Source organism: Vicia villosa, linkage group LG3 (assembly GCF_029867415.1).
Source record: "Vicia villosa cultivar HV-30 ecotype Madison, WI linkage group LG3, Vvil1.0, whole genome shotgun sequence".
Taxonomy (NCBI): Eukaryota; Viridiplantae; Streptophyta; class Magnoliopsida; order Fabales; family Fabaceae; genus Vicia; species Vicia villosa.
In genome coordinates, this window is record NC_081182.1 from 195,899,390 (window position 1) to 195,916,347 (window position 16,958).

A 16,958-nucleotide genomic window follows, 5' to 3' on the forward strand; every position below is an offset into this window, starting at 1 on the left:
TGCAAATTCAAAAGTCTCAATCGAGGTCCAAAAGAAATCATTCATCCAAGCTCTTAATGGGGTTTGTGACATTCCTTCATCTAAACTTCCACAAGCTATCATCAAGGGTGATGGGCTTTCAAGTTTCAATAACTATTCTAGAAGAAGAATATAAAGCAGGGCTTCAAGATTGCAAAAATAATCTACACGGTAGTATTCTTTAGCCTAAAGGTGCTACGTCTCCTACCGTGTTTGCGAAATATGTAAGAAATGTTACGATTTGAATGTAAACGAAATACGAATGCAACATGACCATATGAATGAAATTTGTAGGACAAAAATTGGGGTGAAGACCTTATAAACCTAATTGCATTACGAGCACTTAAAATTGCGGGTTCAGCTTCTTTCATTCTATCTCTCACAACCAAATTCAACACATGGGCGCAACACCTCATGTGAAACCCAAAGCCATCCACTAAAATTACATTCATGTTTTTTACTTTTTGCTCTAAACATACAACAACAACATAATTGGATGTCGCGTTATTTAGTGTGATGATAGAAACATTTCTAAGTTGCCACTCCTTCAATACATTCTCCACCTTCTTACTAACAATCTCGCCCCTGTGATTAGGAATAATAGTAAAGCAAATTATTCTTTCTTAGTAATACTAATCCTTATCGATAAAATGGGCAGTGAGGGTTAAGTAACTTAGACGATATAGAAAATTGGGGTTGAATTTGCTTATAGAAGTACCTAAACCCCTCCCTTTCAACGGTAATGAATGGTTTCTCATCTAAAATGATGAAATAAGCCAACCTATTTCTACAACCTACAGGGTCAAACCTAGAACTTACTGGAACCAAACCAACTCCCTCAGTTGTTGAAAATCTTAAGATGGTTTGGGTAGGGTCAGTTGACACGTTCAATAGATACTTGGGGCATGTTTTCATGTGAATTTTTACGTTTGATGTTCCATGTTTCTTAGAGTCACGCATGTACATTTGATAATAGTACTTACATGAGACAATAGGGGGTTCACTATCAGGAGTAGGGTTAAAGTGATCCTAAATCTCATACCTCTTTAGATTACCATTTACATTAGGTCTTCTCTTCTTCTGGCTAGTAGGTGGAAAATTTGTGGTTAGTTCAATAGGTGATGCTGTTAATTCAACCGAACCCGTCCACCCGAACTAACCCAACCCATTATTAAAATTTGCCTTCGATTCGATTGGTTAGTGTAGGGTGGTTAATTCATGTACACCACTAGTGTAAACGTTCTAAATTTCACTTCAACTTTGTAAGCAACATATTATGAGGTTAGAGAATGTTTTTTTGTTTTTGCATTTTTAATTTTAATAAGTATTATTTATGTTTTAAAAATCCTTTTTCAAATAATTTTTCATATCTCACTAAGGCATAACCATAACATCATCACCTCTTTTTATATTATAATATTCCATTATATACATTAACATTTGTTTTGAATATCATTTCAAAAGTTTATAAATTCTCTTTTTGCAAATTTTTTTTAAAATATCTATTTTTCATATCTCACTTAGGCATAACCGTAACATCATCACCTTCTTTTACATCACATTATTCTATTATATAAATTAACATTTGTTTTGAATATGATTTTAATAGTTTATAGTTCTTTTTTTGAAATGCTAATTTTTTATAGTCAATACTAAGAAAAATTGTTAAGTCATATTTGTATTAAGGATTTTAAAAAAATTTATACATAAAAGTTGTTAAGTTATTGAAGTTAAATTTTAGCGTTAAAACAAAAATTGATTTTGGGCCCGTCTGTGTTGGCTTTTTTTTTAAAAATAATTTTTATAGTGTTACATAATTTTGTGAAAATTTTTTTTACAAATAAACTTTTTATAAAACCTTTAAATGAAAATTTTGTTTGAGTAGTTATTCTTAAAATGTGATTTTAGGTATTTCATCTATTTATGGAACAAAAATTGGATATCAAAATTTCAAAAAACCACTTAATTTTGAAGCTATTTAAAATAGATGTTCATAAAAATCATTTTTGAAATACAACTTTTTAAAAAAATTACGATTTTAACTACGTTTTGGTCTTCAATAATGTGTGTTTATTTTATAGGATGTCAAAATTAGTGTTTCATTTTAGAAAAAACAAATATAAAAAAACTTGTAATATTTTGAAAAACGGTTTTGAAAAATCTATTTTCAAAAATACAAAGAAAAAATCCATTTTTTTAAAGCTGAAACAAACAGGCCCTTTACTTCATTTATCAACATTTTCCCATCCCACATCATATTGACAACATGATATTTGTTGGACTATCATATGAATAATTGAACCCAAATTATTTAAAATTATGTCATGCCTTATAATTCACGGTCCATGTGGAGTGGATATAGAAAATCTTCATGTATGCAAAATGGAAAGTGTACTAAATTTTTTCCTAAAAAATTTATTGAAAACACCACCATTGATGTAGAAGGATGTCTAATCTACAAACAAAGGGATAATTGTATAATTGTTGAAATGTGACTATATCATTGATAATAGATTTTTTTCTATATAACATTTTTTTTTGAAATACAATGCAAACATAAATATTAAGTGGTATAACCAACCACGTTACTTAAATACCTCTTCAAGTATGTCAACAAATGTTATGATTGTGTGAGTGCACTTGCCTAATAGATGTTTTGAATGATGTCAAATTAAGAAAACTTTAGCATTTATGTACAATAAACGGTATCTCTGAGTCATCATGTGCACCATTGCATTAGGGATCTTAGAATGCACTCAAAATATATTTGAAAAAGATACCATGTATAAAAAATGGATTATATAGCATCAAAAATCAATTTCATGCTTTAAAATTCTTTTTTTTCCTCAAAACACAGTTCTATTATCGACACATATGATTTTCAGGTCGACACATGTGCTGCAATAAAGCTTGAAGCTTCTGTTTCTATATGCTGACTTATGTGTCAACACATGATGTTTATGTTTCGACACATGCAGTTTTCAGGTTGGGCATGTGTTGGAGTTTTAAAGCCTATAGGTCTATGTGTTAACGCAAACGATTTTTCAGGTCGATGCATGTCCTGCAATTTAAAAGCCCGTACCTTCTATTTGAGTATGTAGACACATAACCAGTTATAGGTCGACTTATAGCATTACATAGGTTGACACATAACTTATATAGGTCGATACAAGCTGTTGTTTTTCAGAAAATTTTCATTCTTTTTCGCATTTTTTGGTTCTCTTTTGCCTCCAACTTGCACCACTATAAATACATCATACATGCTTCATTTTCAACTTGATGAAACTATAAACACATACTAAAATTGCTCATCATATTCAACCTTCCATTTATGCATACATACAAACAACATACACATAATCATTCATTGTTTGGGTGCCATATACAAACAACATACACATAATCATTCAGGTTTCATCCAGAAAAAACCAAGAAAACCGAGTTGGGGTTTTCCTTCAAAACCATTAGGATTTGAAGGTTTTGAACAAGATTACGCAAATTGGATTTGATCGAGTGAAAGGCTTCGAAGAACAAGAGGTTATTGTGAAGGAGTAGCGTGAGACGGTAAATCAATTTGGTAAATCTTGGGTGAAGATAATTCACAACTCGATTCGACCAAGTAAAAGCTTTAAAGAACGATGGTGTCTTGCAAAGAAGTACTATGAAACGGTGAATCAATTGGTATTATCGGATGACAACAATTTACAATTTGGATTCAACCGAGTAAAATCTTTAAAGAACGGTGGTTTCTTGCAAAGGAGTAACGTGAGACGTTGAATCATATTGGTATTATTTGGAGACTTGATTAAGTCAAGATCAAGAGGAGAGAAAGAGTTAAAATCATTATCAAATTTAGGGTTTGTAGGGATGGATTGCTACATTTCTCTTGTAAACAATATTTTTCAAAGCAAGAAGCATTATCTCCATTCCTCGTGTGCTCTCTGTCACTCCCCCCCCCCCCCTCTCTCCCCCTACCTCTATCTCTTGCATTTAAATTTCTATTGTCAAATTGTTAAACACATTGATTGAGCGATTGATTCGTAACAATTTTTCTGGTAATTGTTTTAAAGCGTTGTTGGTTTGTTGATTGCCTTACAATCAATTAGATTGTAAGAGGATTTTGATATTAATAACCACGAAGGAAAATCTGAAAAAATCGATCGCACGCCAAGTGCTCGATAATTTGACACTTTGAATTTTTGTGTTAAATTTCATTGGGAATTGGTTGATTAGTGATCACATTAAAATTGTTAATTTGAGAATTCAAGTGTTAAGTATAAACGATTTCACATATCTGAGGTTCCAATAACCAGTTTGATTTATATGAATTTCGATCTAAACACGAAACTTCCACTCGCAATAGTTTAAACTTTTTCAAAACCTTTAAAACTTGTATTTTTAAAGTTGGGGATCTATTCACCCCCTCTAGATAAGTTCCTGTTGTCTAACAGATTATCTTACAACAACATTTTAAAATTATGATGCATATCAAGAGCAAACTAGATAGTTTGATGAAACAAAATTGTATTATGACTGCAGATATTTGACAACAAGTGAGTCCCATTCTTTCCCACATTAGTTAGGAATATGGACACTTGGGCATTTATATGTGGGATAACCCACACACCTATCACCTTAAGATTTTGGGTGAGTATGTGGTGTCTCTCTCACAAAGTGTGTGATTCCTAAAGGAAATTCACCAAAGTGTATAAATGCTTCCACATGTTAACCCCCCGGATTCCCTAACAAATAATAACATCAATGTCCTGTCATACCCCAAATTTGTCCTACCCCTTTACTTTTAACTGGCTTAAGCTTCCCATTTCATACTCATGTGCATCTCTCCATTAGGTCATCTAACACTTTGCATTCATTCATCAAATAAAACATCTAAAGGCATGGGATCAAGGATTTTGAAAGCTTAGGGCTTCCTAATCATGTGGAGGTGTGCATGTCAATTAATTTTTATTCTTCTGGTGTTTCAAACGATGAAGTGTGAGATTAGGGTTTATTTCCCTATGGTGGATCCAAGCTACGGTTTTCAACTACTGTGATAGAGCCAAACAGAGTTTCCAACTGAGGATCATGGAATTAGGCTCTCTCATTCGTGACTTCTTCAGAGCATTGCTTTTATGCTGAGCACAAGATGTCGAACTTAAAGAGGAAGTATGTTAATTTCTTGACGCACAAGTCTGAATTAAAATGATGACTCAAATTAAGTTGGGTCCATTGAAGTTGCAAGTCGACTGGAATGTTATTCATTAAGATTTAAGGTGGGTTTGCATTCAAAGATAAGTGTGAGGTTCATAAGCAGTCACATGGGATTGTCGATGAAAGTTATAAGATTTAAGTCCATCATAATGTGCTCGCAAGTATTCACCATTAAGTCAAGTTCCATTTATTTCATGAGTCATTGGTTTGCAAAAGAGATTGAAGTTCTAATTGAAAGCTCATCCATGATTCAAGGACTATTCGAGCATTCATGATTCAAGGTGCATGTCAAGGATGGTTTGTATCATACAAGTTCACCATTCATTCATTTAAAATCTACACATTCAAGGGATCCGAAGTCCATATACTTAAACATTCATACACTTCATACAATATCATCACAAAATTCATTACAAAATTCATATTCAAATTACAAAATTCATTCATAAGTCCAATATATTACACTATTCCTAAAGTCAAGGAACATCACAAAAGGAATTACAAAAATATGATTGTTTAACCAGAGTCAGCACCCTATTCTAGCCCTCTCTTGGTTCTAAGTCAGCTTCAGTTTGCTTTCCATCAAGCCATTTCCGTTAGTCCTCAAGATTTTATTCCCCTGCTACATTGCAAAACCGGGGCCTGCATAACACATATACCACACATCATTAGTTCAGCAACAAATCATCAAATTCAGCCCCTGTACAAATTCAAAACCATTTCACATACCATGTTAACCACATACCATGACAGCCCCACACATTCATGAGCATATGCATACTTTCAAACCAACTTCAAACCACCTCAAAACAGAAAAACAGATTTATGACTACCTGCAACCAACTAACAGAAGTGCCTACCGTTTTTAACTCATTTTTCTAACTGCATACAGTATCAAAACCATACCATGTTCCAAGCCGAACCATGAGTTCCATAAGCCGAATTCAACTTCGCGTCGCAACTACGAACCTTCCAGTTCGGGACCGTTCAGTAGCAAACCTGCATCATTCAGAAAAGCCATACAAAAACTCAGAGACAATCCATCCATATCAAAATCAAGAAAAGAAAACATGTCGGCTCAAATATTTATGTGCAAAAGCAAGACTAACAGCATCCTGCACAATTAAAACAAAATCCATGTAATCCCTGCAAGCTGGTTTTAAGATTTCTCTCAGTTCAAATACACACACACACATACCAGTCACATATACAAACCATTACCACCTTCCCAAACAGTTTGTTACAACCTCTAACGAACTTTTCCTGACATCTCCTAACTGTTTTCAAATTTGTAATTAACTCCACTATAGCTTTCAGTTCAACCAATTTCCTAACCAACTCTGCAACTGCCTAACCAATTGCTAACCAACCAAACAAGCACCATTCATTCACAACTAACACTCCCAATTTCCACTTCAGTTTGCTAACCCATTCTTGATACTCTCACATCCACCCTTCATCCTATAACAGAATTCTCAGTTACTGATAACTGACAAAACCCCATAACTAATTCAGTTTCAAACCGCCAACTAACCATTTCATAACTAACTACCAAACAGAATTCTCAAACTCTAACAACCCATAACTAACTTTTTCTAACACATAACAGAAATAACAAACCTAACCGAATCCAGCTAACCTCCAGCTCATCATAACAGACTAACGGAATCTAACAGAGCAGATAACAAAAAAGAGAAGAATCAAAGGGAGGGAACCTGATATATAGCAGCATCATTCACACTTCAAAGTCTCTCGATTCATTCTCCATAAAAATCTTCATTCTTTCTCCCTCTATTCATTCTACACACCTCACCCCCATCTTCAATCTTCACCTTCAATCATCACCACTTCTCAGCTCTCTCTCTCTGCTTCTTCTCCCTCCACCGTTCCCATCAACCTTCATCACTCTGCACCTCTCTTCATCATCTTCAACCTTCTCTCCACACTCTCCTTCATTCATCACCTACAACAAGAAAAACAACAACTCTTAGAGCTTCAACACCTGAAGCTCTAAGCAGTGAGCTAAACCTCCACACACGCCAATCATCATCTCAGCTCTCAATCACTCAACCGCAGCAATATACGCACTCACAGAAACAACAAAAGATCACTCAGAATTCGCACAAAGAAGAAGCTCGAGAACGGTAGAAGAAGAAGAAAGAGGAACAATACGCAAGAAGGAAAAGAACAAAGGAAGTTACCTGAGATTGAAGTACATCCTTGTGTTTATTTCGCCAAGTCGACGTCGTCGAAGAAGTGCCGGACTGACTCCGGTAGGTAAACACGAATTCCTCCAACTTTCTTCATCTCTTTACGTTATTGTTCTGATGCTATAATAAAGATCAGTGTCCCCTGAACTCTTCCCCCATGGCCTCGCTTCATGATTCGCAGTTGTTATCGTTTGATTTGATTTATCGTTAGATCTAGGGTTCGTTATTCACTCAGATTTAGGGAGAGGGAATGAGTTTCTGAAAGAACTGAGGTCGAAAATGAAGAGAGGAGGTGAAGTAGTTGAGGGTACGCGTTTGAATTAGGGATTCGGTTGAGCTCCGCCGCCTCCGGCGCGGCGGAGCGATTTCCGGTGACGCGTGAGAAAGAAGAGAACGAGAGGGGGTCTGAGATTAAGAAGGTGAAGCGTCACACACGTAAATAACCTAATCCCTTTTTATTAATCTTTTCCTTTAAATTGCAATTAACCGTAATTATTGGAATTAGTAGAGTTGTTAATTGGTGTTTACTAGTTTTAATTAGGATTTAAGTACAAGATTTGAATCAGTAAAACAAGGATTAATGTAAATATGACTTGGTAATTGATAGAATTTGATTAGAGGAAAAATCTGAGGTAAATAAAATCTGAATAAACCTTGGGCCTTATTGCGAAATTCAGCTTTACACCACCCCCATCAGGCCCATTCATTTTGTCTTGGCATAAGAGAAATTGTAACAAAAAACAATCTAGGGCCTTCATTCACGATAATCCTAGCCACACACCCCTTGATCCAATGCAGTTTTTTGTGGCAAGGACTAAAACTGAACAAAAATCTCATGGGCCCTGCGCCCTACACCACTGGATTTCACATCTCACCCCCTAAGCCCATTAATTCATGTTAGAACTTAGTCCCTTTTTTCCACATAGATTTTCCCTACTTTTTAGGTAATAATCAATAATATTTGTTAGATTTTTAGGTGATCATTGATATTAGAAACTCATAAAAAATAGTAGTTTTTTAGTTTCATCTTTGTACTAATGCTTAAATCATTTTGTACTATTCCATGGTCATTTTTGTGTGATGCTTGTGTGATTTTATTGCTCGTATTCTTGGCCTTATTTTAGGCCTATTTTGTTAGTACCTTGTATGCTTCTCTTAGAATCCATTAGCATGTTGACATTAGGACTTAGACTTGTATAGACAACTTAGACTAGAATTTAGATATAGTTCCCCATTGCATTCTTTTTCTTTTCAACACTCTTTAAAACATTAATAAAAGGAAGATGCGAATCACATTAAGAAAGCGATAGAGAAATGAGTGGGATTAATTCCCTAATCTGTTTCTCAATCACTTAGTGGCATAGAAACGAGTGGGATTCATTCCCTAATCTGTTTCTCGGTCACTACTTAATGGGAGAGAAATGAGTGGGATTCATTCCCTAATCTGTTTCTCAAACATTAATTAATGGGAGAGAAATGAGTGAGATTCATTCTCTAATCTGTTTCTCAAACATTACATAATGGGATGGAAGTGAGTGGGATTCATTCCCTAATCCGCTTCTCGATCATTATACATTTTATGTGATTCGACTCGCAAACAAATTCCCCTTAAAAAATACACAACCAAAAACACTTAAAACACCTAACAATGGTTCAGACTAAAGCAAAGTAGAGAAAGTGGTGAGTGGCCCGGTATTGGGTACTGTTCATCACTCATCTACCCTAAAAGACACAAACCAATCTCTTTCTTCTTCTTAAGGGCATCGTTATCTCCGTTCCATTGCATCCTAGGCTGTCCCCTTGTGCAAGAACGCGAGCGTTGACTCCGCCCAACTAAAAAACACAAAAACAAACAGAAAATCTTTAGCCGAGCTACGGTAACTCTGATTCCTGAAAAGGATACGTAGGCAGCGGGGTAGGGCCCGTGCGAGTACAATTCTTTATTTTCCCTACATTTTGCATTCATTTCGCATATAGACATAGACATAGTATACACCCGTTAGATAGAAACAAACATAGGTGGATACCATCGAGTACGATGGGCGTGAGGGGTGCTAGCACCTTCCCCTCGCGTAACCGACTCCCGTACCTTGATTCTCTGGTCGCAAGACCCTTGTCCTTCCTTTGTTAGGTTTTCTGATATTCCTTTCCCTTATGGGATAAATATATTGGTGGCGACTCTGTTCATTTTTCGCGAGCGTGCGACAGCTGGCGACTCTGCTGGGGATGTTGCTAGACCTGTTGCTGGTCCATCCTTAGTGAGTCGATCCTAGCCTATCCGTTTGTTTGTTTATTTACTGGGTGTGCTATGTTTTGTCTATACGTGCCTTTATTTATTTTTTTATGTTTCGCGTGTCCTGTTTATTTTCTGTTTGCATATCATGTTTATTTCTGCTTGCACATCATGCATATGGATTATATTTTGTGTTCCTTGGGGTCTTCTGTTCTGTTTTGCAGGTTGGGTGGGATTGTTTATATGAGGTAAAAGGCCCAATACCCAGGCCAGAGTGACACATAGGATACCTAGGACAGAGTGGATAGTCATGACGCCAACAGGATGTCAGGTTCTGTTGATTGCGATCATGAGACCCACGACCAGCCGAGGTTCAAATGAGATACCGTTGTTGGCATGTATTTGCGACAATGATGGTGTTTCAGGAGAACTGATAACGCTGGAAGCCATTGACCTACCTTGACCTAGATTCACCTGTGAGTGGGGTGGGATATACATGACAGGTACCGTTGGTGACCATTCTATTCTGTTGGTGACTATTGGTTTTCCTGGTATCCAAAAAGGCGTCGGACCTTTGATCCTGTGACATTTGACCTGTATCAGTTATTCAGAGGATTGTACGGTGGTTACTAAGATTATATGGACCGTGGATCCCATGCTTTTGCATTGCATAACATCATTGCTTTGTCCACTCCATTTATGAAAGATCCTAAAGTCTATTTCCAAAAAAAAGAGAAAAGAAAAGAAAAGATATGTAAAAGAAAAGGGAATAGAAAAGCAAAAAAGGAAAAAAAGATATTCTATACAAAGAAAAAGAGAAGCTTTGATTCCAAAAAAGAAAAATGAAAGTGTATGAAAAGACTTTAGGATCTCTCATAAATGAAACATGCATTCATACTATCATGCATTTCATGGTTCTTTCAGAGACTTATGGGACCACTTCTATCCAGATTTCAAGATCAACAACAGATTTGACTTCTCACTGCCACAACTCCAAGATCAACTATGGAACAACTCCGTGAGGAAATGGACGAGATGAAGGAACAAATGGGTCATCTTATGTTGGAGATGCGAGACTTGGTCCGTAATCAGGATGCACTAAAAGAGGAGAATAGTCAGTTGAAGACTCAATTGAGCTTGGTCATGGAAGTTCTGAAGACAGTATTAAGGAAGGAAGGTGATGTTGTTCCTGCTGCTGCAACAGAAGTTGTTGATTCCTTCTTCCCAGTAGGATCCCGTCCCACTCATGGAATACCTCAGGAAGTTCCTTCTCAACTCCATGTGCCATTACCTCCATGCCAATCTGTTCTTCAAGGGGGCCAAATGTGTGGGAAAAAGCCTAAGATACCTCAGAGAATTCTCAATCCTATCCCGATGCCTTACGCTCAGTTACTTCCCTGTTTGCTGGAGCTTCAGTTGGTTGAGCTACGAGAATTGGCTACGCCTGAAAAGCTTCCCCCCAACTTTGATGCCAATGCTCGATGTGAGTTCCATTCTGGGGCACCTGGTCATGATGTTGAGCATTGTAGGGCACTGAAACATCAAGTCCAAGATCTCATTGACTCTAAAGTAATATCATTCACTCCAAATGGCCTGCGCATAAAACGAAGAGTTCATGCATAAGTGAATGCCCGTATTCCAGAAAGTATCACAAAAAAAAAAAAGAAGAAGAATAAGCCCAAATGGAGTTAAGGCTCCTCAACATTGGCAATCATCATTTCATTTCCGTATTCTCACTTCAGTATTCCCTATTTTGTTGAAAACTACTTCCTTGTCTGAGTTGGTTGGTATGATAATAATAAAAGCACCACAAATTCTCGAGCAACTTTGTCATAATCTTTTCCAAAAAAAGAAATCAATAATGTTTTGTAGAAGCGTCTCAAGGTTCTTATGCTCAGTTGTATCCGTGGAGGTTGGTGTTTCAGTTGGTGTTTGAGTTCTCTTTGCAACAAATAGCTTCTCTAAGTTTGGTGACTACACAAGGTTCCTCCACTTTTGATAATGAATACTTCTACAACATCTATGCTTGGGGCTCCCGCACGAGGGATAAGCAAGACGTACTCTTATCTTGAGCATTGCGCCATTTGCATTGCTCGAATCCCTAAAAGCATTACGAATTCCTATGTGACTTCGTCAGAATCTTCTTCCGTGTGGTAATCAAGAGTGTTCTTCATAATGCTTCTCATCCTCAAGGTTCTACTTCATATCTCAGTTGCCTTTTCTCATGATTTTCTTCTCAGTGGCCCTTGCTTGTTAACAGAGAGGAAAATATAAGAAACAAATTGATGGCCTTATGCCCAGATGCTTCCTCGTTTGTCAGAATTTCAGTTGGTTAAGATTCGTGTTTTGGGTCTTCTTCACCACAAGTAGCTCTCTTGAGTTTGATGGCCATACCAGATTCTTTCCATTTATGAAGGCGAATACTTCTTCAACATCTATGCTTGGGGCTCCCGCACGAGGGATAAGCAAGACGTACTCTTATCTTGAGCATTGCATCATTCGCATTGCTCGAATCCCTAAAGCAAGGCAAAAGTTTACAACTCATGGGTGACTTGTTGAGTTTTCCTTTTGAAGTAATCTGAAGAGTTTGGAAGGAACTGCAGAAAGTATTTGAGAGCAATAAGTCCAGACGGAGTCAAGTCTCCTCAACAATGGCGGCCATTTAGTTTCTTTATTGCATTCTCATTTGTAACATTTCATTGTTTGCTTAAGCACTGATCGCATGTAAAAACTTGTTAATTTCTGAATGAAAATCATAATACATTGTTTATGTTTGTCTTGAAGCAATCCATTCGTTTTCACTCATAAAAATGTTTTTGGCATTACGATACCAACTTTACTAATTGTTTGCTTAGACAAAAAACTGAGGGAGAATGATGAAAAATAAAATGAAAAATCTCCAATTGTGTGTTTTCGAATAAAACCCTACTGAGGATGTACAGGCATTGTTTCAAATCCCCAAACACCGGAGATATAAGGGAGATAGACCCTCGTTAACCCCTTTGAGCCTTGGAGAAGGAGTTTCTTTTCTAATCATAAAAACCCTTATTTTAACCTTGGGGCAGGGTAGTGTTCATTTAACTTGATCGAGTGTTCAGAACTCACCAAAAGGTATGAATCTAAGGATACAACAATGGTTATCCTTCAAAAGGTTGAGGAATGTCAAAACCGCAATGATTATCCTTATCCTGTCAAGAGATCAAGAGATGACGATACCACAATGGTTATCCCTCATCAATCAGAGAATGAGGCAGTCACAATATTTCAAACAAATCGAGAGCAACGCGATATCACACGACTTGTTCAAAAAAGGAGAATAAAAAAAAAGAGAGCCCGCTAAGTCAATAACATGAAAATAAGTGACTTAGGCAAAAGTTAGGGCATCCCGCTGGACTCCAAAATAAAATTCAAGAGAATTTGTCCAGGCAAAAGTTAGGGAAAGCAGAAGCGAAAAATAAGGATTACAAAATAAAAATCCCTATCAAAAGAACAAAGTCGTGTGATCAGACACCAAAAATGCAAGATGAAGTGACTGCCATGTCCAAAGAACCTCATTGACTCCTCAACCATTTCAAATTCCTTATGAGGGATGAACACTCGTGTCGAGTTAACTGAACATAGGAATGAAGAACATCACGAAGGGGGTGGGTACAAATAATTTTGAGCCTAAATATCCTTTGTTTCTTTAAACCGTGAACCCGGCCAAATTACAACCCTTAAAAGTCCTAATTGAAGTAGGGTTTATTTTGAAAGCGCACTCCGACGAGATAGCGTTTAACTGACTCCCAATGAAGCGTAACACATCTCCATGTTGGTATCGTATGCTTGCCTTATCTTCCATATGCAAAAATCGAGGTTGTGTCAACTAGTGATTCAGTCACAAGAGGTCGCAACCTCATTTCATAAAAAGTTTTTCAACTTCAAGGCTAACATAGGCTTTGCATTAGAATCATCATTCTTAGAATTAACATTCTTTTGCATGCAAAATATGTGCTTAACATCAAAGAAATTTCAGGATGAGAATCAGTGAGTACTTGATCATATCAAAGTACAAGAGACTTGAGAACTCCGAGGAGTAAAAGCTAATCATCTCAAATGTTGACCATCAAGGGGAAAGTTATCCAAAGAACTCCGTTGGGCATGAACACTTAATGCTTTCTTTGATTACCTTGAGGGGAAGAGTTTGAAGACTCCGTTGAGTGTGGTAAAGCTGTTCCCATGTTTGTTTGGCATCAAAACAAGGAAAGCTTGAGGATTCTAGTAAGATGTACCTAATCAGGGGCAATTGAATCGAGGTTTGACCTCTCAAATTCAGCATATCTGGGGGCAATCATGTCAATAAATCTCTTCAAGCTTTGATCAATCTGGGGCAATCACGTCGAGGAATCTCTCAAATTCAACCAATCTGGGGGCAGTTACGTCGAGATTTGACAAATCTCTCCAAGGATCCTGTGGGACAATTTCCTTCATGGGTCATAAAACTTGGGGCACAATCTTTTGAGTTATCTTGTCTCTCCCCAACCATAGGAGTTTATTTCTCCTGGAAACTTGGTCTCTCCCCAAGCATGGAGTTTATTTCTCCCGAGAGTTTGTTCCATTCCTCAAGCATAGGAGTTTATTTCTCCTAGGAGTTGTCCTACTTCCCTAATCAAGGCTCCTTATCTGGATTCCCCATCCCCAACATGGTGAATCAAGGGAATCTCCTTAAGCTGAAAATCCTCCAAGCAGTGGCACATGGTGAGAAGTCAGAAATCATTCTTCAAGACAAAGAAGGTGCATCTTACAAAGCCCAATATCTATTGGCACCTCCACATGGTCCTTAACACTAAGGGGATTCTCCCTGGTGTTTATCTCATTAATGCCTTTATTTGGCACTCTGCATATAGTATTCACTGCATATAACATTGCATCCTCAAAAGCGTAGTATATCCATCAAAATGGAGCATTACGCCACAGAAAAATTCAAACATGCATACAAAGCATAAGCCAGATAATACAAATCATCCCTCAATCAAGACAATATTACATCCCCACAGAGATGTTGTCCTTACAAACTCCCATTGATATCTGCTACTACATTTCAAGTCTCCTTAAGCCACGGTGCCAATACTTGGTTTCTTCGATCCCCAAAAGGAAGTCTCATATTCTCTCCACAATGTGAATCGGACACAATGTCTTTCTTCGTCAGAATAGTTGTTTCCGAGGTTATTGCCCGTGTGCTGCGTGCAAATTAGAGTGCGAATGAGGGTGGGCATTCAACCCATCTCATTTTTTCAATCGTTTGAATAACCATACTTGGTGTGTGGTAATTCGAACGATTGCCACTCTTGAAGAGTTACACCCCGCCTTTGGCCTATGGGATTATTGTAATTCTTATGCTTCGCAAGCATCAAAATCTCCGTGATCTTGTCAAGTCTAGTCGTCACTAGTCTTGTCGTGGTTATTTCCCGTATGCTGCGTGCATATTAGAGCGCGAATGAGGGTGGGCATTCAACCCATCTCATTTTTCAATCGTTTGAGTAACCATACTTGGTGTGTGGTAATTCGAACGATTGCCACTCTTGAAGAGTTACACCCCGCCTTTGGCCTGAGGGATTATTGTAATTCTTATGCCTCACAAGCATCAACATCTTCGTGATTATGTCTTTTTGATCGAGTCTAGTCGTCACTAGTCTCCGTGGTCCTTTCCCCCGTATGGGAAAACGTTTTAAGCCCAGTTTCCGACCTGGCAAACCCTTTCAAAGTCCATTTCCGACCTGGAAAACCCTTTCAAAGTCCATTTCCTAACCTGGCAAACCTTTTTCAAAGCCCAATTTTCAACTTGGCAAACCATTTCAAAACCGAACCCCGATGTTGAGTCATAGGTCGCACGAGATCTTTTCCTTTCAGTTTTGAAGATCGTACGAGATCTTCTCTTGATGTTGAGTCATAGATCGCCACGAGATCTTCTTTCGATGTTGAGTCATAGATCGCCACGAGATCTTATTCCCTTTTCTTCTGTTGACGAGTTGATCGCCACGAGATCTTCTTTCGATGTTGAGTCATGAGATCGCCACGAGATCTTATTCCCTTTTCTTCTGTTGACGAGTTGATCGCCACGAGATCTTCTTTCGATGTTGAGTCATAGATCGCCACGAGATCTTATTCCCTTTTCTTCTGTTGACGAGTTGATCGCCACGAGATCTTCTTTCGATGTTGAGTCATGAGATCGCCACGAGATCTTATTCCCTTTTCTTCTGTTGACGAGTTGATCGCCACGAGATCTTCTTTCGATGTTGAGTCATAGATCGCCACGAGATCTTATTCCCTTTTCTTCTGTTGACGAGTTGATCGCCACGAGATCTTCTTTCGATGTTGAGTCATAGATCGCCACGAGATCTTATTCCTGATGTTGAGTCGTAAATTGCACGAAGTCTTTTTCTTTCGATCATTTGTTTCATACAACCATTCTCTTTGAAAACCCCGTGTCGGCACCGCTACCACGTTACCAGCTATCACCCTTCCTCCAATTACTCACTGTAAATATTTCCATCAAGAAAAACAAAACTCTCTTTCCCCAGCAGACATCAAAACAAAAATAAGAATAACACTTACACCATCTTCTCTTTAGGACAAATTTCTGGTACTTTGATATTTAATCTTCTTCTACCTCGAATGCTCGAAAGGCTAGCGCCAACCTCGCCTTCAGGTCTAAGACGATTAAATAGGGGCAGCTGTCATACCCCAAATTTGTCCTACCCCTTTACTTTTAACTGGCTTAAGCTTCCCATTTCATACTCATGTGCATCTCTCCATTAGGTCATCTAACACTTTGCATTCATTCATCAAATAAAACATCTAAAGGCATGGGATCAAGGATTTTGAAAGCTTAGGGCTTCCTAATCATGTGGAGGTGTGCATGTCAATTAATTTTTATTCTTCTGGTGTTTCAAACGATGAAGTGTGAGATTAGGGTTTATTTCCCTATGGTGGATCCAAGCTACGGTTTTCAACTACTGTGATAGAGCCAAACAGAGTTTCCAACTGAGGATCATGGAATTAGGCTCTCTCATTCGTGACTTCTTCAGAGCATTGCTTTTATGCTGAGCACAAGATGTCGAACTTAAAGAGGAAGTATGTTAATTTCTTGACGCACAAGTCTGAATTAAAATGATGACTCAAATTAAGTTGGGTCCATTGAAGTTGCAAGTCGACTGGAATGTTATTCATTAAGATTTAAGGTGGGTTTGCATTCAAAGATAAGTGTGAGGTTCATAAGCAGTCACATGGGATTGTCGATGAAAGTT